Raw genomic sequence first — 24253 nt, forward strand, 5'->3', positions numbered from 1 at the left:
TTAGCGGTCAGCTCGATGTGCCACTTCTCCGCGTTATCCACGTGCACCTCCGACACTTCGGAAGATGGTAAAAAAGCGTGAGCTAGTACATTTCCTGATCCATCCAGCAACGACGGATATATTCGGCTACCTCGATGCCGAGGATCTACGAACGTGTGAGAACTCTTCCGAAACGACCTCGGGATTCATCGAATCGCGCTCGAACGTCAGTGACGAATTCGCAGCCCACATCTCGAACGCGACCTCGGTGACTCGTAGAACGCTCTCGCTCGCCAGGTAAAAGTTCCAAGCGAGATGCGTCTTCGCCCATTTCCTCGGAGACTTGTCCAAGTCACTCGATATATCTTTGACACCGCATCGCGGTTTACGCATCTATTCCAATGTAGCTTCGTTAAGAACGCCATCACCAGGTATACGGTAATATTCCTGGAAAAGCGCAATCGCGTGTCTCAGAATCAATGTCGCGTTATCTGATATCGTTTGCATATTATCGCTGTCCAGGTATCCGTAAGTTTGCAAAAACCGAATCGCCTCCTCGTCGCTATCGGCGGCGGAGTCGCGAGTCGCCGCGATAACGGCTATCGCGCACGCGATCACGGAGATCCCGCGCGCGGGCGTTATCGCGCGAGACGGGAGTCGAATCGACACTGCGCGTTGCCGACCGAAATATGCGCGAACCGCTCGATCGATGTTGCCATCGGTCGCGAGAGACCGACGCAATGAATCGATCCGAGTCGCGAATCGAAAATTTCAACCGCTTAATTTCTATTCTCTATTGTGCGAAATTATTCTCGTCAAACGAGTCCAAATATACGTAGCGCGATTACACACCAACGAATGACGATCTTACTAAAGATCTTATACACAATATCATTAAAAGTACATAATAGAGAACAAAAAGTAAAAGCATGACAACGATAGAATAGCGATAGAATAAAAACAAATAAAGAATGATGAAATAAACGATAGACTAATCTTCTATCGCGGTCAGACTTCCTATAGTCACGCGTAGCGAACGTGAAAATGACGCATCGCACAACATTTACATTCCTAATGAAATATTCCCTCGTTATTAATACTCCTACGACAATTTCCTTCTCGCACGACCCCCACCTCTCGTCTCTCATACGTTCCCGATAATATTACGTCACCTTCGGTATCGCTAATTGAAGACTCCCGATCCGCCTCTCGTCCCCGCGATACGAAACGAACGAGGAAAAAAATTCCGTCTCTCGCGGTCAGTTAATCATCACAACAACGATACGTATTAATGACGATTCGCATTGTTCTTTTTTTTTCTTTCAGCATATCTCGCACATATATTCGTTGTTTTTATTACTCGGCATCATATTTGTACACATACTCTTACACATATATTCGTATACATATTCGTGTATATATTTTTTTACATATATTCATATTAGTAATTAGTATACATATATATGTAAAAGAGTATATACTAATATTTGCGCGAGTATATGTTTATGTAAAAGAGTATGTACTAATATGTCTTAGTACATACTCTTTTACATAAACATATACTCGCGCAAATTCGCGCTCTTCGCCACAATCGATACTCCTGACGATAATTCGCGCGAACGTCATAGCGATACATCCCTACTCGCTGTCGCACTCGACGCTTCTCGCTTCCCCGCGCACTCCGGGCACTCTCCCCAGATCATCGGCGACTCGATCTATCAACTGTCGCATCAACTCCTTCCGATCCGACACGGAATTTAAAAATTGAACTCTCAATTTCGCGTATTTTCACTAGTTGCGTCTCTTCTTCTTAACTATATCCTGACGTTGTACACGTACATTCGAACCAATTCGCAATCGGTCCCTTTCTCACCCGGAGATCTCGCCTCGAGCTGTCGTCCATCCTACAACTTCGTCACGTACTGAACGAATCGATCAGCCTCCTCCTTGTCTCCAGATAGGGATGCGAACAACGCGTCTAAACCACTGCCACAATTCTCGTCATTCCTTCTCATAGTATTCAGACGCCCAAGATACTTCTCGTACTCGTCGTCGAGATCCCCCTTCGTCGTTTTCAAACGCGCCAGATACTCCCAGTAATCTCGTATCCAACTCGAGGAAGCCTCCCTCGCTATCTCGATCTCCATAAGCGACGCACGCTCGTCCGGCGTCGCGGAACTCTCGACCAAGCGAACCATGCTCTCCCCAGAACAGTACGAGTTCCACGGACCCTTTCGACTCCACACGTCGGTGACGATACGTATGGCGTTCCTCATACGCTCGGCCTCACGTATACGCGCGATCGGCTCCGTTCCTCGACGAAGCGCCAGATGTTTAGACAGAAACGCCATCAACCGCAAATTACACGCCGAATGATCGAATGCATAGACGTCCACATCGCGCGCATCAACTCGAGCGAGTCGACCGCGTCGCTCTCGACCTCCGCCGATATCTCGTCCTCCTCTTCCCGCTCGATCGTAGGCCGTTTCTCACATTCCATCGTCATCGCGCGTTCCACTATCTCGCGTTTCATCTCGCTCGAGAGCTCGAGCGAATCGTCTAAGAGCGATATTATCTCCGGATCTTTCAATTGATTCTCCAGAACATTAGACTGACTCTCCGAAACATTAGATTGACTCTCCATCTCGCAAACTAACAATATATCGTTGATACTCCTAGTTAAATACTCTAAAGCGGTGTAAAAAAAACACGTTAAACCGCAAACAGGACGCGCTAAACCCCGCGGAAAACGCTAGGGCGGCGTCGAAGACGCGCCCGGGGTCACGCGGAAGGCGCTAGACTGCGCCGGCGTCGAAGACGGGGGAAACCGACCCGGGGAAACCCCGCGACCGCCTTACCGACCGAGGAGGATAAATCTATCTCGACAACCGCTAGAGGGATCCTTCTCTCTCCGGATACGAACCCCCTGAGGAAAGAAAACCATGCTCTCCGGATACGAACCCCCTGAGGAAAGAAAACCATCCTTACTCAGGAGGATATTTCTCTGGATACGAACCCTCTGGGGATTCTATGACCCCCCCTCTGCTCCTCCCCCCCTTGTTTACCTACTCTGAGCAAAGTCGCGTATATACGATTGTTTCACTTACAGTATCGCCGCTAGCTTCATGCTGCTTCGTTGTCGTGTGTTATTGTTATAGGTCAGTGCCTTCTCCGATGTCACTGATACGCGCTCGCTGGCTGCTCTATCGGGTGTCCTTATCGATTGGTGTCGATGTACGTTGGGCGATGTTGGTTCGTTGCTCTGCTGATAGCTGCAGGGTTATCCTAGGTCGGCATTCAGTTATTCTTTTTGTATTCTTACGATTGTAGGCTTGTTATTTTCTGACGGAGTCTTCTCCGTCCGCCTGTTTTCCACAGGTCTTGTGATTTGAGAAAATTTCTCTTCTACCTGCAGTCTTATGGCTAATATTGCAGGTCTTATGAAAGTTGCCAGAAAAGTTTCTTTTCCTTCTGCCCATTTTGTCTGCTAGGGCTTACCCTCGATTTTTGCCGGTTCGGTTAACGATTATCCTCTCAGATGAATGAATCGTAGGGATAGTGTCGACTATCTCACCGCTGCCATCAAAGTGTTGTAACTCGGATTATAAGATTGTAATTGGGGAAAGTCGGTTCGCTGAGCCTTAGGAGTTAGAACTATGAGCAGGATCGTAAATAGAAGGTTCTTCTGGTCAAATATTATTACTCACTTTTATTAAGTAGCTGGTTTATTGGTACGGCTTCTTGACAATGTATCGTGTAAATTACGCTCGCTATTACGGATAACGACTGGCCATACGACTGCCCGCTTTCGGCAATTTAGCGACCGTTGTTATAGAATTCTAGTAGTGTCGCGTTTTGTCGCGTTATAATTCTAAATCAGACTATATATGATCAAAACAGCGCGCATTCCTCGTTTGCGCTCTGCTTTGAAATTTGCAGACTTGTTTTTACATATTTGCATTTCCGGCCGGCGTTTCCATAGCACCGTCCGGTACTATTCCGAGATTCGAGAATGATCGTGCAGATATATAAGAAATAATGAAGATATATATAAATAATAGATATGTAAGAAGTAATTCGGGCTACAACAAAAGATATAAATCTCGTCAACATGTTTTCAAAACATCCCCAAAAATGTCTTTTGCATAAGCCTTTTTCAGAGATATATAGCTTCACAGTTTATTACCCAAGAATAACGGTGTAGACATAATACGGTGGTCTGAAAAGTTTTGAGTCTTAACATGAAGATGATGTTACTCGTCAAAATTATTCTAGTACTACAATAGCATATGCTTTGAAAGACTTTTGTGAAAATTTCAGCCATTTTGGACGCTCAGTTGTTGTTTGACAGTCGTTTGTGTCAGTCGATGTCAGTGTTTTTGTAAAAATGGAAAAAATTGAATATCGTGCCGTGATTAAATTCTTACATTTGAAAGGCAATACGTCTGAGCAAATTAAAATCGAGTTGGACGCTGTTTACGGGGACTTTGCCTCATCATTTGCCACCGTAAAAAGATGGGCAGCTGAATTTAAACGTGGTCGTACCAGCTTGGCTGATGATGAGCGTTCGGGACGGCTAAAAACTGCGACCACCGCTGATAACATCGAAAATGTTCACCAAATGGTACTGGACGACCGTCGAATCAAGGTTAGAGAGATAACAGAGGCTATGGGCATATCGAAAGAACGCGTTTGTCATATATTCACTGAAGAATTGGATATGCGCAAGCTATCCGCGCTTGCTCACTTTGGACCAAAAACAAATTCGAATGAACATTTCCAAGGCTCTGTTGGAGCGGTTGAAGCGAAACGAGTCAGATTTTTTGCGCCGATTCATAACTGTAGATGAAACTTGGATCTACCACTACACTTCAGAGACAAAAGAACAGTCAAAACAGTGGACTGCAAAGAGTGAACCTGCTCCGAAAAAGGTGAAGACGATTCCATCAGCTGGGAAAATAATGGCGACTGTTTTTTGGGATAGTCACGGAATGTGTATCGACTATCTTGAAAAAGATAAAACAATAACGGGAGCGTATTACGCATCATTACTTGATAAGCTGAAGGCAGAAATTGCAAAAAAACGGCCACATTTGAAGAAGAAAGTGCTGTTCCATCAAAACAATGCACCTGCTCACACTTCGGCGGTCGCCATGGCCAAAATTCATGAAATGCACTTCGAATTGGTTGGCCACCCACCGTATTCACCAAATCTGGCCCCCAGCGACTTTTTCCTGTTTCCTAAACTTAAAGTTTCACTTGGAGGACAGAGATTTTCATCGAACGTGGAGGTCATCGCATACGTAAACGCCTATTTTGCGGAGCAAGACGCCAATTACTATTTGGGGGGGTTAAAGAGGTTAGAGTATCGATGGGAAAAGTATCGACTTAAAAGGAGATTATGTTGAAAAATAAAACTATATTTGACCAAAAAAATACTTGTTTCTATGTTAGGCTCAAAACTTTTCAGACTACCCTCGTAAGTTTTTGTGCGCTTCGATATGTGATGGAAATAGTCCAGGCAAGCGCCGCGCAAATCGCTAAAGCACCACAATTCAAGTGACAATTATCCTCATCTATTACATGCTGGAGTGTGTCATAATTGAGATATTAATTCAATCAAATTCACAGTTAGGGACATTCTATATATGAATTCACATATATAGAAACATATTCATAAACATTTTTATCAAAATTTCATAGTCAGTACCTCAGTATATTTACGGTTCTAATCTGTATTTAGTGCATCCAATCAAATTCGTTATTACTTCGGTTATTTATTACCTCCTCAGTTTATTAGATTACTAATTACAGGTAATTACAGTCCAGCAGAAGTAGACATAATAAAAATAGTCGGATTGTGTAATGATAATTTGAAAGAAGCGAAAAGAATGTATGCTACTAGATTTCTTAACAGATGACGCGAAGAATTATAAAATTATTGTTTCTTTGAGCTCAACAAGGTTATTCAAAATGTAACGGAAAGAAGAAAAATTCAAAAGAAATTATTCTGGTGACGCTGGTAATAGTAGAAAAAAAATGTCCACATCTAAATAAGAAATATTCAAAACGAGCATGATATTTACATGATAAGTCAAGATATTGAGATTGAAACATTCCATCTTTACCATATTGTTTTAATTCAGCTCAAAACTGAATATTTTAATCGTAAGCTTTAATTTTGTAATTAAATCTAGAAATCAATATCGGAGAGATCCATATTTCTTCATACATATTCTATTTACAGATGAAGCAATGTTTAACAGAGGAAATTTGAACCAATACAATTGTCATTAGTGATCTATTCATAATTCACAATAGCATTAAAGCGTGGAGTATTAGCATCAATGATTGATTAATCAATGATCATTTGGAGTGGCATTATCAGGATCCATAATTGGACTTCCTTTCTTCGAAGACCATTCAAACAGGGAAATCTACTCGCGATTTCTGCAAAATGAGTTATCAAACCTTCTCGAAGATGTAAATCTCCTTACTTAACATAGAATGCGGTTCCAGCAAGATGATATTCCTCCTCACAAGAATAGTTTGATTACATATTTCAATGAAAAATTCCATACAAGGATTGGAACAAGTAATCAAACCAAAGAGCAGCTAGCAAGATCTCTTGATCTCACACCTATGGACTTCTTTTTGTAGGGTTACGTCAAAGAAAAAGTGTTTGCACAACCAACAACTATCGCAGACATAAAATTGCGAATTGTGCTTTCCGAGATATCACTGATAGTACACTGCAAAGAATCGAAAACAATTTTCGATTACACGTGATATAATTAATCAAAATGGAAGTCTGTTTGAGCACTCGCGATAAGAATTTGCGTCAATATGAAAGGCAAGGGAACTCATGTTAATCAAGCATCCCAGTGACAAGCAAGGGACTCACGTTAATGAAGCACACAAAGGGAACAGAAATCTACTATGCCCAAGCTGTTCTTCTTAATATCAATATTAATATCTGGGTGACAAATTTTGAAGTTACATGTCTCTGGAACAGTTTATACAAAAGTCAATTTTTGGGAGAATTTTGAAAATGTCTCGACGAGATCTGCAATTCGTATTTTAAGGAAAAAAATCAAATTCCATTTAAAAAAAAATTAGTCGCTTTTAAAATTTTTTTAAATTGGCGACATCTAAGATATGACTTACATCGAGATTATGTGTCCTTTTGGTTTTAAAGATATCCGTTCATGGCTAAAACTATTCATTTTTAACCCTTCCCCCCTTTTGAAAATAAATGGCGAACTTGTTTTATGGTCACATCGATAATCAGATTTAAAAGGGAACCTGATTTATCCGATAAAAAAATTTCGATTTTTTTTTTGCTCTAATCGATAATAGAACTTTCACAGAATAGAACTTTCACAGTATTCCTAAAATATCAGAATACAATTCAAAGTATTTCAGAAGTTATAATCTAGGTAAGCATCGCGCAAGTATACGAGTGCCCGGTCGGAGCAAGTCGCGCGCCTCGTCTTTCGGTCCTCAGTATGGATTAGACATTTGATGTTTGTTGAGTATTATAATTTAACCTTTGGTTTTAGTATTGTATTGTTGAGCCCTTTAAAGGTGATTTTTACGTAGAGATAATCTGTGCACGTGTTTCCAGTTGTTTGTAACAACAGTCAATCTTGCTTCGATTATTAACGCGAAATGACATTAGAAAACAAAAAAATATATCTGAAAGAAAGTTCAAAAAAGTTCATACTAGAAAACCGCCGGAACGAAAATTTCATGGCAATCGATTTACTAATAAAGAAAGTGACGAGTTAGAACAGAATATTATTATACAAAACATTAAGTATGCACAATATTATTGTGAATCCGTTGTACTGTTATAGAATTACAGAATTCATATATTTTTGATGCACCCGCGGAGATTCTCATCTGTAAAGTGTGTAAATCAAATGTTAAATTCGAAGAAAGTAAACATAGAAGTTTGAGTCTCCAAAGCACTTAAATTCGGGTCATAAAATTATGGAAATCGCCATTTTGCTACAATCTTCAATGAAGATTTTGTTGTAATTTTATCAATGATGTAGTTGTTGCAAATTAATATTAGCCAATAATGAAAAATATTCACTAACAATTACGACGCGCAGCGAATTATGAGAGGCGACGCCGATTAAGTGAAAGAGGCTCGTATAGCTCGTAGTCTTCAGCAATTTTAACAAAACGAATTTTATGAGGAACTTGCTACATGGGCCTGGAATAGCAGATTAGCAATAAATTTCCAAAAATCACTTGTCTTTTTAACCTAAAATTTTAAATGTTCTTTTTCAAAACTTTTTTGAAATTGGTGGGGAAGATTATTCAAAAATTATTCGATCGATCGAATTCTTGAGTTTTTCAATTAAATAATTACTAACTATTCTAAATAAATTAAAAACATTTATAAAAAATTAATTTAAATAATTTTTTGCATAAATAAGATAAAATTTTTTGGTCAAAATAGTTACTTTTTTAAAGTCCCACAACTTTTGCAATTTTATACTTTTCTTTTATTCTTTCAGTTCATCGGCTACAAAATATATGCAATTTCAAAAAAATTTTAGTTGCTTTGTTTCAGGCAAAAATTAAAATTTTCGCAATTCCCGCCAATTTACAATTCGCGGGTAAGTCTGAACGAACGGCTGGACACGTCACCTCTCTTTCACCAAGCGCCGCGCACTCACATGTTAAGCGCAATAGGTCGTGTTACGGTGCGATGTTACCGCTCATTGGTTCGGATATTTTATTTTATAACTCGAAAATTAGAGCGAATATAACAAAATAGTATTAGACTGTTTTGTGTCCCTTGATCTCTTCTATACTTCCAATGCGGCTCGTACTCCAACCGTGGAACATTCTGTATATTGTGCGTGCGTACACGCGCGCGCGCGCGCGCGTGTGTGTGTGCGTGCGTGCGTGCGTGTGTGTGTGTGTGTGTGTGTGTGTGTGTGTGTGTGTGTGTGTGTGTGTGTGTGTGTGTGTGTGTGTGTGTGTGTGTGTGTGTGTGTGTGTGTGTGTGTGTGTGTGTGTGTGTGTGTGTGGGTATCTCTCCAATTGTTTACAAATAATGCATTAGTAATAATCAGTATCGTTCGGGCATACATTTTTGCCAGTAACGTCAAACAGACGTTTCTGATTATAATTTTTATCAATACCATCCAAATAGATGCTTTTGACATTGACGAAACACTTTTCACCATTGCACTAATTATAAGAATATAATTATAAGATTATAATTGTAGATAAAATAGTTATGAAAAGAGCGCTTTCTTCCGAACACGTAACTATAATTACTGCTCTACTTATCATTTTATATCTACGCCAAGCATATATATACGCGTAAAATCATACACAATTTGTTTAACTCTCATATTTTTTTTCTAAGCTTTCAATTATAAATCCAGAAATATATTGTTTATTCATCTAGTCCGAAGTGCGGAATGTACTCATTTTGTATATATGAGCTGTAGAATTTTTGTATTAAGGAAACGAAGATCTGATGTAACAGCTGTATGAGCTATTACGTGAATTTAAAAATTTTTTTTTTATTTACTTATTAAATCGATTGTCCCGCATATTCTTTTTGTGCGTTTTAATTGCCTGAAAGGATTTTGCAATCTATCAAGCCAATAAAAAGTTCTTTGGTGCACTGTAATGTGTCGGTAATTCCCGTCACTTTAGGATTCCCTTAAGCGTTTATCAATTCTTTATGGGATACCCTGTACACACACACACACACACACACACACACACACACATACTCGCGCGCGCGCGCGCGGGTAAAGAGCGGATAAACTTAAGAGTCGATTCCTGAGATTACTTTGAGACAAAAATTTTAATACGAAAATATCGAGGCTATAATACTTTTTGAATTATAAACGTTTAGAATTATCGAATCATAAAGTTCGCGCGCTCAAGTGTGGTATAATGCATAGTACGAAAGGAGAAAGCTGATTGTTGCCCCTCTTATCAAAGTTTATATAAAGATTACAATTTAAAGCTAGTGAGATTATTTTTACTGATATTTGCATAAATATATTGAGCTACCTGAACAGATTACATCCTTTTACTTAAGAGAAGAAAAAATATTATTACATATATACGAAAAGCGCAAACTGTCAAATAATAAACCTTTTGGAAATAGTTTCTTATCTTACAAATATTTCTTAGAATAATGATTGTGCGAAATTGAGACGCCGTTCGCTGGAACGACCCTCGATTGAGGATTCGATAGGTTGAGTGACGAGGTTTTTTGAAACAGATCACATTAATTTAATGAGTCAGTCTTTACAGTGAAATGTACAGATTATAGAGTTCGATGCGAACACCTTGAGAAAATAGAATATATGTTCGCTAGATAGTTCGCACGCACTAATTTGAATGGTTCGTACGAATTGCGTGATCACGTGATAAGAGAATGTCCGCAGCATGTTGAGAGAATGATTGCAAGCTCTTGCACTTTGATCGAACTTAACTCAAAATGACCACGTGTTACGTCAAGCTGAGATACGCGCACTTGTCACTGAGAATTCGCTCTTTGAGAAAGCTCGCAGTAAATATTCTTGTCAAGTCCGAAGGCACTTGAATCTCGAGGTGGCGAGAGAGAACGTGAACCAAGAGTTCGCCACGATTCAGAATGCTTCGCCGAAAAGTCTCTCGCAACGATGATGAACACGTAACGTTATTACGAAACGAATAAAATAACAAGTCTAAGTTACGACACGAGCTGAACGAATACGACAAGAGCGATCGAGAACGACAAGAACACTGAGTTTTAACGACCAGTTGTGGTTAACGAGCAGGTGTATTTTTTATGAACAAATATTATAGTCGACTCACTGGGAATTTTGGTAACGAGAGCGTTTCGAGAAGCTTGCAGGATCATTCGATCGTTTTCGTCCTATTAGTAATCGACACGACAATGTGATTTTCAGCCAATCGATGGCTCACACATACATTCCGTCGATTGCGAAACAATGCCCTCAAAAGATGGTTATAAGCATAATTACTTCCGCGTAGTAGATATCGACGGGCTACCTGACACCATCGATCGAATGATTTAGGGTAATCGATCGCCGCGGGTCGCGCGTTTCGCGTATTCCGTGTCGCGCATTTAGGCGCGGTTTACTTATAGCAATTTCGAACAATGATTAAATATGATTATTGTCATTAAAATTGTCATCGAAATGTTTATTTTATTTTAGAATAACAATAATACATTTTAGAAATAATTTATAATAATTTAATTAATAATAACAATAACTTATAATGAAAACCAACAACCTGTTGTACCCCGGATGGGCTACAACGTTAATTTTAGAGATAGTCGGGTTCGTTAAGCTTAAGGAGTTGGGACTCCGAGCAGGATCAAAAGAATGGAAGGAAATCTTTTTGAAATCACTAACACACTTTCTTTATGTTACTTGGTTTATTTAATAATTGCACAATTTCTTGGATTTAGTATTACTTATTTTATTTCTTTCACACACGGTTAGACGTCGGCGGGCGCGTATCGCGTTACTCTGGCGGCCGTCGACCGAATATGTCACCTGAGACGCTGATAGTACGGCTCGCGTGAACTTCGCTGTGCTCGTGTAATATCTTGCGCGATAATTATAATAACGATTCCGAACGACACGTTATGCTTGATTGACTCCTGACTCTATCTATTCCGCCTTGTGTAACCGGTTATATAGTCTGATCGATGCCCGGTCAGCATTCTGATCGATTGCGTCGATCGGTTGCGTGATATTGATTAATCAATATTACGCTCGGTTTGATCATCAAGTTTAGGAATTTGCTGATAGGCTTTTTCGCAATGTTCTCGCGGTGCATTTCTGCGGTCTTTCGAAAGACTGGTCGCAATTTCGGCGGTCACACATTTGTGTCATCTTTCGAAAGACTTTTCGAGATTCATGCGACCTAATTTTGTTGCCATGCGGACTACTTTTATTATTGGTTGTAGATCTGGCTACAACAAACCAATAACAAAAGATTTTATTTTATTTCATTAATAAGTGTTTAAATTGTGCGCCATCCATTTGTATACAAAATCTTGCTCATCGCAATAAATCATTCCTGACATTGCGTATCATTTCAGGCGATACATTTGCTACTGCTTTGATAATTTGATCGAATAATTGTTGCCGATTGTTCACCGGTTCTCGATATACATAATTTTTTAAATATCCTCAAAGAAAATAGGAGTCGAATCCGGCGATTTCGCTGGATGATATGGTCCATCACGTCCTATCCATCTATTTGGATAAGTTGCATTAAGAAAATGACGAACACTTCTGGATGAATGTGACAGTGCACCATTACTCAAAATTATATTTATTTTACAATGTAACATGGGACATTTTTCAGTAATATTGATAAATTGTTCCAAAAAATTTTTATAAATTTTATTATTTAATCTTGCAGGAAGTTCAAACACTCCAATCTATAATAAAATAAGATACCAAAATCAATGCTTTGTCAATTTCTTTAAGATAACGTCCAAAATAATATAAAATATGAAAAAATTAAATATCTTACTAATGTGTCATTCATTATATCAGCCTATAAGTTAATTTTGAATCTATGTTGAAAATTATTGGTCATGAATTCGTATGGATTATCTTGAGACTATGTATGATAATTATGCTTATTGAAAAGTCCTTCACGAATCAATAAGCATTTATCCGTAAATATTATATTTTGTAAAATTTCAGGCTGTTGTTCTTCTTGCTGTATTATTCATCTCCAGAAATTTATCCTTTGTGGGTAATCCTGCGATAGTAAAACTTGTACCTTTGAATAATGAAATGGATGCATTTGATTTTCTTTCAATATCTGAGTGCATTCCTTCGTTTAACAAAAAGAGTTCGAACATTTGTCAGTAAATACTAATAAGAAAAAATGTTGTGGATCGTCATTTCTATGTACGTAACATAAAAAATGTAGAAGAAGTATTACAAGTTATAGAAGAAGATTTTTCAATGAGCATTCGTGCAATTAGCCGTATAACTGGACTATCAAGAACAACAGTTCACAAAATATTGTAACGGAACATTTTTGAGATGTTTCGTTACTAACGCGCGCTCACATGCGGTTCACATCATCCGGAGTCCGAACACTTCCGATCGCAACCGAACGATACACGCGCGCGTCTGATCTATCACGCGTCGACGGCATGACCGATCAGCTGTTTTGCTTGATAGCTATTAACAAATTATGCGTCGACATGTGGCACAAAAATGAATATAAATACCCAGCGAATTTTTCGTGAAGCATCCAGACCTGTCCGATTATCCGACCCGTCCGCTTCCATAGCACCGATCCGACCTGAACAGCGCGAGAAGATTTTCGCGACGAATACCGAGCGTTCTTAGTATTCTCATTCTTTCCTTCCCGAAAAATCGGAGTGTTCTCGGATTTTTCTCTCACGAAATACCGAGCGTTCTCAGTATTTTCGTTTCCTTCTCATCCGGAAAGTCGGAGCGTTCTCGGACTTTCTACGAGATATCGGGCGCTCGCGATATTCTCGTTTCCTTCCCACTCGGGAAGTCGGAGCGTTCTCGGACTTTCTACGGAATATCGGGCGCTCGCGATATTTCGGTATTCCTGCATACTCGAAAGTCAGAGCGTTCTCGGACTTTCCGGCGATATACGCAAAAACGTGTCACCGCAAGCGTCAACCGTTGCTTAGCAATCCGTGCTTCCGATCGCTCGGCAACAACGCGGGCCCAGTTCCCTAGCAACGCATTGTGTATATGACTGACACACGATCTAGCGACTATCATCCATCGCATTCGCGATTCAACCGCGCTATGAACATCACAAAGCGGCAAAGCGAGACACACACACAAATGGCTGCGCTGAAAGAGACGAGACGTCGTCTATATTAATAGTAATAAGTCCAACTATTTCGAGTAATTAAAATCAGGCAACTGCGATTCTCTCCCGAATTCAGCATCCAACGAGCATCTCCGAGCTCATATCCCCGCATCCGTATCATAGATTTTCCGACCGCACAGGAACGTACCGTTACCGTATGGACCCGAACAGGGATCAGGAAAAGATAAAAGGAGATCGCAGATGCCAACCTGAATACAAACTTTTTCAAAGCAAGACGCCCTTCGTGTAGCACAGTCATTCAGTCTCGATACAACCGCGACTCTCGAAGATCTCCGTCGCCGATTACAAATGTACGCTAACGCTCATCCACATCCACATCATGCCTACCGTAAAAGCCGGAACATTCACCGACACCGAACCATCCACGGTCGCCACACGTCTTCCCGTCTTACCCCCTGCCAAATCAGGTCATGCAAAGACCATGAATCAGATTCGAAAATGCTACGGGGGTACCACTTCGATGGCCGCGATCCTCTCTCATTTCTAGAAAGACTTACCGAATTACAGAGATAATATCGCTATTCCAACGAAATCATGTTGGAGGGGCTGCCCGAAATATAATATTAGGTGTACAAAAAAGTTCTGAGCTTTTTTTTGTAAAATTCAATCTTTATTCAAAAACAAACAAAAAAATATTAATCAGCGAAATATTCCCCGTTTGCATCAACGACCTTTTGCCATCTTTCGGTAGCGAATTCCTTGATGATAGAAACTCACCGGCTTCGAAGCGATAAAGTCATCAATGCATATTCGTATCTCTTCAAATCTCACGAAATGTGTATCAGCCAAATGATGCTGCAGCGACCGGAATAGGTAGTAATCGGAAGGCGCCATGTCTGGGCTATACGCAGCGTGCGGGAGAAGTTCCCAGCCTAACGCAAAGATATGATCCTAAGTTGCCTTCGCAACATGTGGTCGAGCATTGTCATGAAGCAAGATCATTTTACGATGGCCTTGGTCAGTAAATGGTCTCTTTTCTTCTAATGCATCGCTCAAATTGATCAATTGTTGTTGGTAGCAGTCTGTCGTGATTGTTTCACCCGGTTGTAACAACTCGTAATACAACACATCTTTCCAATCCCACCAGATACAGAGCAAAATCTTCTTGGCGTGGATATTGGGCTTTGGCGTCGATGTCGAAGGTTGACCAGAATCAACCCATGATTTTCTACGTTTAGGGTTATCATAAAGAATCCACTTTTCATCGCCTGTAATAATTTTGTGCAGAAAATCTTTTTTCCGGAACTTTGAAAGCAAAGTGAGTGCAGTATCACGCCGACGATTTTTGTTGTCTTTGGACAATTCATGCGGAACCCATCTGCCTTCCTTCTGAACCTTTCCCATCGTATGTAAACGTACGGAAATGGTTTGCTGCGTAACGCAAGCTATTCTGCAAGCTCCTTTTCAGTTTGCGCACAGTTTATATCCAGCAGTGCTTGCAATTCGTTCGTTTCAATCTTTTGAGGGCGTCCAGCACGCGGTTTATCTTCAAGACTGAAATCTCCTTGGCGAAATTTTTGATACTACCTTTTACATGTAGTATGACTTACAGCGTTCTCTCCATATGCAGCACAAATCATTGCAGTGGCTTCAGCAGCATTTTTCTTCAGATAAAACGCGAAATAGATGGAAAATCGAATATGCTCTTTTATTATTGCCATCGTGAACACTACTGATTTTTGAGGTTATGTGCATCAAACGCTAAACCGTATGGCATTTTAGAAGGCCAAATGTCAACGCTTTAAAACCGCAAAAGGGCGGGAAGATATATAAAATTTAAATTATTATTTCGGTTGTATGAAATCTAAAGCTCAGAACTTTTTTGTACACCTAATACTTAAAGGCAACGTCCTGTCATGGTATCGAAACAACGAGAACGAGATCGAATGGTCAGACTGGGAAGACTTAACCGATTTCCGCCGTTACTTCTTACCGCATCGTTACCAGATAAAATTAGCGCAAGAAATTCGGAGGCAACGGCCCGACGAAACATTCTCGCAGTATGTCATGCATATGCTCACGTTAATGCGCCGCGCGGGAAATCACTCGACATCAGAAAAAATAGATCAACTCTACGAAAATATGAGAGCTGAGTATAAAATATTTGTCTGGATTAACGAAAATACTATGTTACACGATCTTACCGACCAAGCGGCCAAATACGAGGAAATCCAAAAAGCCCGCGAAATAGAGAATAAAGAAGTATGTGAATGTCGACATGTGAATACAGCCGCCCCGTCGCAACCAATTCCATACGATCGCCAGAATACGTGCTAAATAGGTGCAAACAACGAGGTTACGATCGGTTCTCGTGCAAACGACCTCCCCAGAAATTTTGCTCACAATGTGACAAGGACGGGGTACTGACAAAAGAATGCCACCTCCGCGGGAAACGCCGCGACGGCCGGAGTCGCCGCCAATACACCCAGGCCGCGAAACTCGCCACCGTAGAATATACATCCCGCCCACACATCTGCGTCAAAATCGGCACTCGCGATTTCTCCGCCCTTCTAGATATGGGGTCCGAAATCTCAATGATAAATTCCGAGACCGCGCGCTACGCCCAAGAAATCGGGTACGAAGTCACCTTCGCCGAAAGCCAGATCCACTTAGTCAATGGGCCCAATACTAGCTGGAAAATTACGCTATTCCTAATACTAGCTGGAAAATTATGCTATTCCTAACCATACACCAAAAAAACATTGAACACACCTTTCCTACCAACTCTAGATAGTATGATCCTAATAGGCATAGATTTATGGGCCCACCTGACATTGCTCCCTCCATCGACGACTACCGAATGACGTCATCCCTCCTATGCCCCGAGAAGACTGCGAATTAACGACCTTTCTGAATGCCGAACTGGAAAAATTCGAGGGCGTGAAAGGGCCAACCAATCGTATTACACATGTCATCCGAGTAAACATCTCCGTATCAATCAAACAGCGGTATCGCCCACGAAACCCCGCGATGCAAAAGATCATCGACGAAGAAGTGCAACAAATGGAGAACGAGAGCATCATCGAGCCCTCCTCCAGCGCGTGGAGTTCCCCCATCGTGATCGTCCAAAAAAGAGAAACGGCAAACGTCCGAATGGCAAACATCGGTTTTGCATCGATTTCCGTAAGATAAATAACGTGACCGAATGAGACGCGTACCTGCTGCCGCACATCGCCGCTACTCTGGACAAACTCCGCGGCGCGCACTATTTATCTACTCTCGATTTGAAGCAGGGATACTGGCAGGTACCCTTCGCTCCCGAAAGCCGACCGGTAACCGCGTTTACAATACCCGGACGAGGACTAATGCAATTTAAGATCATGCATTCCGCACCGGCCACGTTTCAACGCCTCCTCGATAGCATACTCGGTCTCGAACTCGAACCGAACGTTTTCGTGTATCTGAACGACATCGTCATCGCCAGCCCATCCTTTGAATCACATCTAACACATCTTGCGGAAGTTTTTCGTCGACTGCGCGACGCCCATCTCCAGATAAATCCCGAAAAATGTCATTTTTGCCTTACCGAACTTAAGTACCTCGGCCATATAATTAATCGCCGTGGCATCCAGACCGACCCCGACAAAGTTAAAGCCATCGCTCAATGGCCCGCACCCACAAGTGTCAAACAAGTTCGGCAATTCGTGGATGTGGCCTCATGATATAGAAGATTCATATCGAACTTTTTCACTGCCGCACCACTAATCAAGTTGACTAAAAAGGGCGTCAAGTGGCAATCGGGGGTCGGAGAAAGAGAAATCATTTAACGAACTGAAAGAGGCACTTACTATCGCCCCGGTCCTTGCCTGCCCAAATTTTAACCGCCGGTTTATACATACAGACCGATGCAAGCACTTTCGGGGGCTCGGGGGCTCGGCATAATAAATCAACAGCCGGCCACCTTGGTATCGCCAAAACGATCGCTCGTGCTGCGCTATTATACTGGCCTGGCATGTTTGCTGACACCGCCCGATACGTTCGAAATTGCCGAAATTGCCTCGCGCACAAATCCCTACAAAATCGACCTGCCAGATTTTTACACACGGCCCCCGTGTCATATCCGTGGGAACAGATTACAATCGACTTAATAGGGCCGTTACCCCGCTCGGCGAACGGCATTCGTGGTTATTAGTAATGCAGGACCGTTTTACAAAATGGGTAGAATTACAACTACTCCGCCGTGCCACCGCCGCCGCCGTCGCGCAAGCCATCGAAAATCAAATTATATACCGACACGGATATCTACGTATCCTCATCTCTGACAATGGGCGACAATTCATCTCCGCAGTTTAAAAAGATGTTAGAGACATTTAATATTGCGCACCGCACTTTCCCCGCGTACACGCCTTAATGCAACCCGGTAGAAAGAACCAACAAAACCATCAAAACGATGATCCGACAATACGTAAACCGCGATCGTCGCTGGATCGCAGCATTGAGGCGTTGCGTTTTGCATATAACACCGCGTGGCATGAAGCCACCGGGTATAGCCCGGCATTCTTGAACTACGGGCAGGAATTAAACAGCCCTCTCCCCGCGGATCCATGCGGCGTTACCGCCGCCCGAAACAAATTATCGCATCCTCCAGGAGGCTTATAAAGTCGTCCGCACCAACCTCGCGCAGGCGTTTCAAAAACAAGCTAAGCATTATAATATGCGACACCACGCTTGGAAGCCATCGTCGGAGACAAAGTGTGGAGGCGCGTGCACATACTGTCAAACAGAAACGAGGCCATCGCGGCAAAACTAGCGCCTACGTACACCGGACCGTTAACCGTACTTAAAATAACATCTCCGGTAATTTTTGACTTGTGCGATGACCGGGGAAGGTGGCATCGACACATACACATTCACGATTTGAAGCCGGCACGGGGCAACGACATTAACAAAACCGACGAAACCAACAACAACTAAGACCGCCTTAAACAAAACAATTCTACCGAACAAATTAAAAATTTGACGAATCACGTGAGGTCACGAATCGTTTCGACCCCGAGCGGGATCTATATCGTTGTTCCGATATAAATACGCGAGCCTGCCTATCAGCGGAAAAAGTCCATATCGATCACCGACCAAGAAAGTAAGGAAAAGCTATGGATCACGACACGCTATGATCCCGAATTTGAGGTGCTATGGGAACGACTCGCGACCACCGCCGAGAAATCCGGGCCCCGCTACCGACCAGTCACCACAACGGCCAAGTCAGGAGCCACCCAACCATGCGGAGTATCACAACCATTACTCGATATGAATAGTTTCGGCCGTGGGCACACGAATGCAATGATCCACAGCCAGCAACCTCAAGAAGTTCGAAGGCCTACTACAGGTACCGCCACCTCCACCATACAAAAAAGCTAGCCGCTATACAATATCTCCGGCTAGCCACTGTGCGGCGAGACTTGTCGAACTTTTCGGCAGCCTGTCGGACTTGACGATGATAATGAGATTCCATCCGCTCAACCAGCCGTCGAGGTCGCACCGTCAACGTACGACCGTATCCACCGTCACAGTCGCAACACGAGACCACCGCTTCACCGCCCGCTCAACATCGGCCATATCCCACGCTACGGCCGCCACGCTGGACCGCCACACCACACCAGCCATTTATTCCGCTCGCATCCGGTCGAAATCCGTCGCAGCGGCTGCCGAGACCGGCAGCGTCCTGTCCGCTCTTGCTGAGGCGTCACTACCGCCCGCCGACCGACCGACGATGCCAACGTTCGGACCGACGGGACCGCCGGTCGAGATAACCGTGACCGACGGATAATTGTAAAAGTGCCCTGTTTCGCGGCTCACATCTCACAATTGTACAAGGCGCGAGTGGCAGTCCGGAAGTTCCTACTTCGGTTTAACACCAATGGCGATTGCCATTATAAGCGTGAGATGTGATGTCCGAAATAGGGCATTTCTCTGAAACAAAGGAGGAGATGTAACGGAGCATTTTTGAGATACTTCGTTACTAGCGCGCGCTCACATCATCCGGAGCCGTCCGAACACCTCCGACCGCAACCGAACGATACACGCGCGCGTCTGATCTATCATGCGTCGACGGCGTGATCGATCAGTTGTTTTGCTTGACAGCTATTAACAAATTACGCGTCGACACGTGACACAAATATGAATATAAATACCCGGCGAATTTTTCGTGAAGCATCCAGACCTGTCCAATCATCCGACCCGTCCGCTTCCACAGCACCGATCCGACCTGAACAGTGTGAGAAGATTCTCGCGACGAATACCGAACGTTCTCAGTATTCTCGTTCTTTCCTTCTCGAAAAATCGGAGTGTTCTCGAATTTTTCTCCTACGAAATACCGAGCGTTCTCAGTATTTTCGTTTCCTTCTCATCCGGAGCGTTCTCGGACTTTCTACAAGATATCGGGCGCTCACGATATTTTCACTTCCGTCTCATCCAACAAGTCGGAGTGCTCTCGGACTTGTCTCCTACGAAATATCGGGCGCTCGCGATATTCTCGTTTCTTTCCCGCTCGGGAAGTCGGAGCGTTCTCGGACTTTCTACGGAATATCGGGCGTTCGCGATATTCTCATACCCTTCCCACCCGGAAAATCGGAGCGTTCTCGGACTTCTTACAAAATATCGGGCGCTCGCGATATTTTAGTATTCCTGCATACTCGAAAGTCGGAGCGTTCTCCGACTTTCCGGCAATATATCCTGCAAAAGCACGTGTCACCGCAAGCGTCAACTGTTGCCTAGCAACCCGTGCGTCCGATCGCTCGGCAACAACGCGGGCTCGGTTACCTAGCAACGCATTGTGTATACGACCGACACGCGACTGTCATCCATCGCATTCACGATTCAATCGCGCTACGAATATCACAAAACGGCAAAGAGAGATACACACGAACGGCTGCGTTAAAAAAACGAGACGTCATCTATATTAATAATAATAAGTCCAATTATTTCGAGTAATTAAAACCAGACGATTCTCTCCCGAACTCGGCATCCGACGAGCATCTCCGAGCTCACGTCCTCGCATGCATATTATAGATTTTCTGACCGCGCAGGGACGTCGAATGCGTTACAGAACCGTATAAGCCAGCTAGAGATGACAAATTACAATCGGGATACAGACGCGGGAATTAATGAACCGAGAGAAACTGTACACGCTGAATGACGTCCGGAACTCGAGAGATCCCGTGAACGCGTACATGCGATTAAAAGAAGCTCGCGACATGATTCCGGAATTTGACGGAGCTTCGCACAAACTGCCGGAATTTTTAAGCGCGGCAACGTATGCCATGAAAAACACAAGTCCAAGAGAGGAAAGCACGCTATTAGAAGCAATATTATGCACAAAATTAAAAGGAAGAGCCATGACCGATTTCCAAACGCGAGATATACGCGACTTTGCACAATTAAAGCGAGAACTGGAAGTGTGCTATCTCAGCAAAAAGAGTACCACACATCTGCAACTAGAATTCAATACATTGAAACAAAAGCCAGGAGAATCGGCAAGAGCGTTCGGATTACGCACAGATAAAATAGCCATGGAATTGTATGAATCCATGATCGAAAGGCGACAAGGCAAAACAGAATCGAAGAGAGCAATCTTAGAAACTATATAACAACAAGTTTTATATAATTTTCAGCTAGGATTGCAAGACGATATAAAATTACTAATGCGCGCGCAACATTACACGACGTTGCAAGACACCATAGCCGGCGCGAGCGCGGAGGAAAAATTTAAGGGACTAACGGGGAATTTCGCACATTCGAAAGTGAATATACAACACCCATCCGCCCGCGAGAATAGACTGCCGCAATGTCACAAATGCGGAAAAACGGGGCACTATGGCCGAGATTGCCGAATGAATAAATACACGAGTCTATTCCCTCTACCACAACCAGACAGACATCTGCGTATAAACATAATGAGTAAATATTGCATGTACTGCAAGAAAGCAAGACATAATCATGCAGAATGCTGGATACTTCACGGTAAAACCGAAAAAGGCACCCGCCAATTCAAAAATAGTAATACAAATAATAATGCGAATAAAACGCGAATAAATACAATGACAAAGACGAAGCGAGGTAAACCGCGAACAGAGAGCGCTGACTCAGCATCAAGCAGTAATAGCGGTGAAGAAACGACAGATCGAAGGCCAAGGTTACGCGCACGGCCGGGAAGTATTAAGTTGCATAAGTAATGCGAGGAGAAGTGCGCAACGGGCTAGAATTGGTAATACTACCAATAAAAGAAATAAAAAAGGGTAAGACAACTTTTCTGCTAGACACCGGTGCTATTCTTGATGAAAATCGGAAATTTCAAAAGCGAAACTCCGATGCGGGAGAAACTGTGTTAACCGGCGTGATGGGACATAAGATCCACACGCTAGGAAAGATAAAATTAACAATAAAATTAGGAAAAGAAGAAATTCGCCACTCAGTATACGTGGTGAGAGATGATTTCCCTATGGATTACGAAGGAATACTCGGAATTGATTTCTTAGCCAAACAAAAGGCAAGATGCGATCATGGAAAAAAGATACTGAGTATCGGCAAAACAAATCTAAAATTGCAACCATACCAAAAGGTACTGCTGAAACCACGTAGCGAAACAATAATTGAAGCATTTACCAATAGAAATCAAGTAGGTTAATAATAAGGCAAGAGCAATCGAACCCAGGAGTATTTATCTGCTGTATTTAAATGCTGTCTGGTGGACCCCAAGGAATTCACCTATCCGATAAGTATAATAAATAGACAGAAGAACCCGTTGAAATAAGCACACCAATGGTAAACTTAGAAGAGATAGAAACACGGAGCACTGAAATGCTCAATACAGAAAAAGACACCGAGACTATAAGTGAAAGGAGAAAACGAGTGCGAGAACAATTACGCACAGATCACCTCAACATTGAAGACAAAGAAACGTTAGAGCAAATATGTAATGATTATGGTAATATATTTCATTTGGAAAGTGACTCACTCTCGCACATGACCGCGGACAACATGAGGTCACCACGCGTACGGATAGCGCACCGGTCAATGTCCGCCTGCTCGAGAAGCATAAGGCGGAGGTGAATAAGCAAATAACGAAAATGCTCGAGGAAAAAATTATTCAAGCATAAGTCAGTGAAACGCGCCAATATTGGTTATTCCGAAGAAAGCCGATGCGTCCAGAATACCTAAACTACGCATTGTCATAGATTTTCGGAAACTAAATAATTTAACAATAAGAGACTCGTTTCCAAATATCACGGACATTCTCGACCAGCTCGGGAATGCGAAATACTTCTCGACGCTAGACCTTGCGTCGGGTTATCATCAAATAGCAATGCACGACAAGATAAAAACAAAACGGCTTTCTTCACGCCGTACGGGCATTACAAATTTATTCGAATGCCTTTCGAATTAAAAAATACGCCCGCCACGTTTCAGCGATTAATGAATTCGGTGTTAGCGAGAATATAGGGCATAAGATGCCTTATATATTTAGATGACATCGTCGTTTACGGACCAAACTTAAAGAAGCATAATAAGCGATTAATCGAAGAGTTCCAAAAATTGAGAAACTATAATCTTAAACTACAGCCGAGCAAATGTGAATTTCTAAGAAAGGAGGTGACATATTTAGGTCACATTATTTCGGAAAACGGTATAATCCCGGATCCATCAAAAATAACGACTGTAACAAACTTTCCAGTACTCAAGAAAGTGATGGATGTACAGTCCTTCATAGGATTAGCTGGGTATTATAGGAGATTTATCGAAAATTTTTCGAAGATCGCAAAACCACTAATGAAATTAACTAGAAAAGACGAAAAATTTAATTGGGCGGCAGAACAACAAAACGCATTTGAAACATTAAAAGAGAGGCTGACGATCGCGCCAGTTCTGAGTTAGCCCGACTTTACAAAACAATTTATATTAACAACAGACGCATCCGGTTATGCTATCGGAGCGGTATTATCGCAAGGGCCAGTGGGCCAAGACCGATCAATTGCTTACGCGAGCAGAATTCTAAACAAAGCGGAACAGAATACGATGGAAAAAGAATTGTTAGCCATAGTATGGGCAGCCAAACATTTTCGATCGTATCTATACAGAACAAAATAGTTACGGATCACAAGTCATTGATTTGGCTATTTGGCATAACAGATCCGAGCTCGCAATTAATTAGATGGAGACTCAAATTGATGGAATATGACTACTGGAATACGAGGTAGTGCATAAGGCCGGCAAAGGCAATACAAACGCTGACGCGCTTAGCAGAAATCCGATCGCGCGCGACACACAGATAAATAGCGTCGAGCGTGACAAGGAAGAGTGCGAATACAGTAAAGAGGAAAAAAAGCAGATAATATACGAGTATCATAATGCTCCCCTCGGGGGACAT

General features: G+C 42.4%; 1 protein-coding gene and 1 pseudogene across 16 annotated transcripts in view; one reads left to right on the forward strand and one right to left on the reverse strand.

Annotated features, from left to right (window-relative positions):
* pHCl-1 (pH-sensitive chloride channel 1) overlaps nucleotides 1–24253 on the reverse strand; it is a 1184550-nt gene that overhangs the window by 211117 nt on the left and 949180 nt on the right. The window lies entirely within an intron of this gene.
* Nucleotides 20994–22061, forward strand: LOC148935544 (uncharacterized; annotated as a pseudogene).

Source organism: Pogonomyrmex barbatus, unplaced genomic scaffold, assembly GCF_055798465.1.
Source record: "Pogonomyrmex barbatus isolate J1 unplaced genomic scaffold, ASM5579846v1 scaffold4, whole genome shotgun sequence".
Classification (NCBI taxonomy): Eukaryota; Metazoa; Arthropoda; class Insecta; order Hymenoptera; family Formicidae; genus Pogonomyrmex; species Pogonomyrmex barbatus.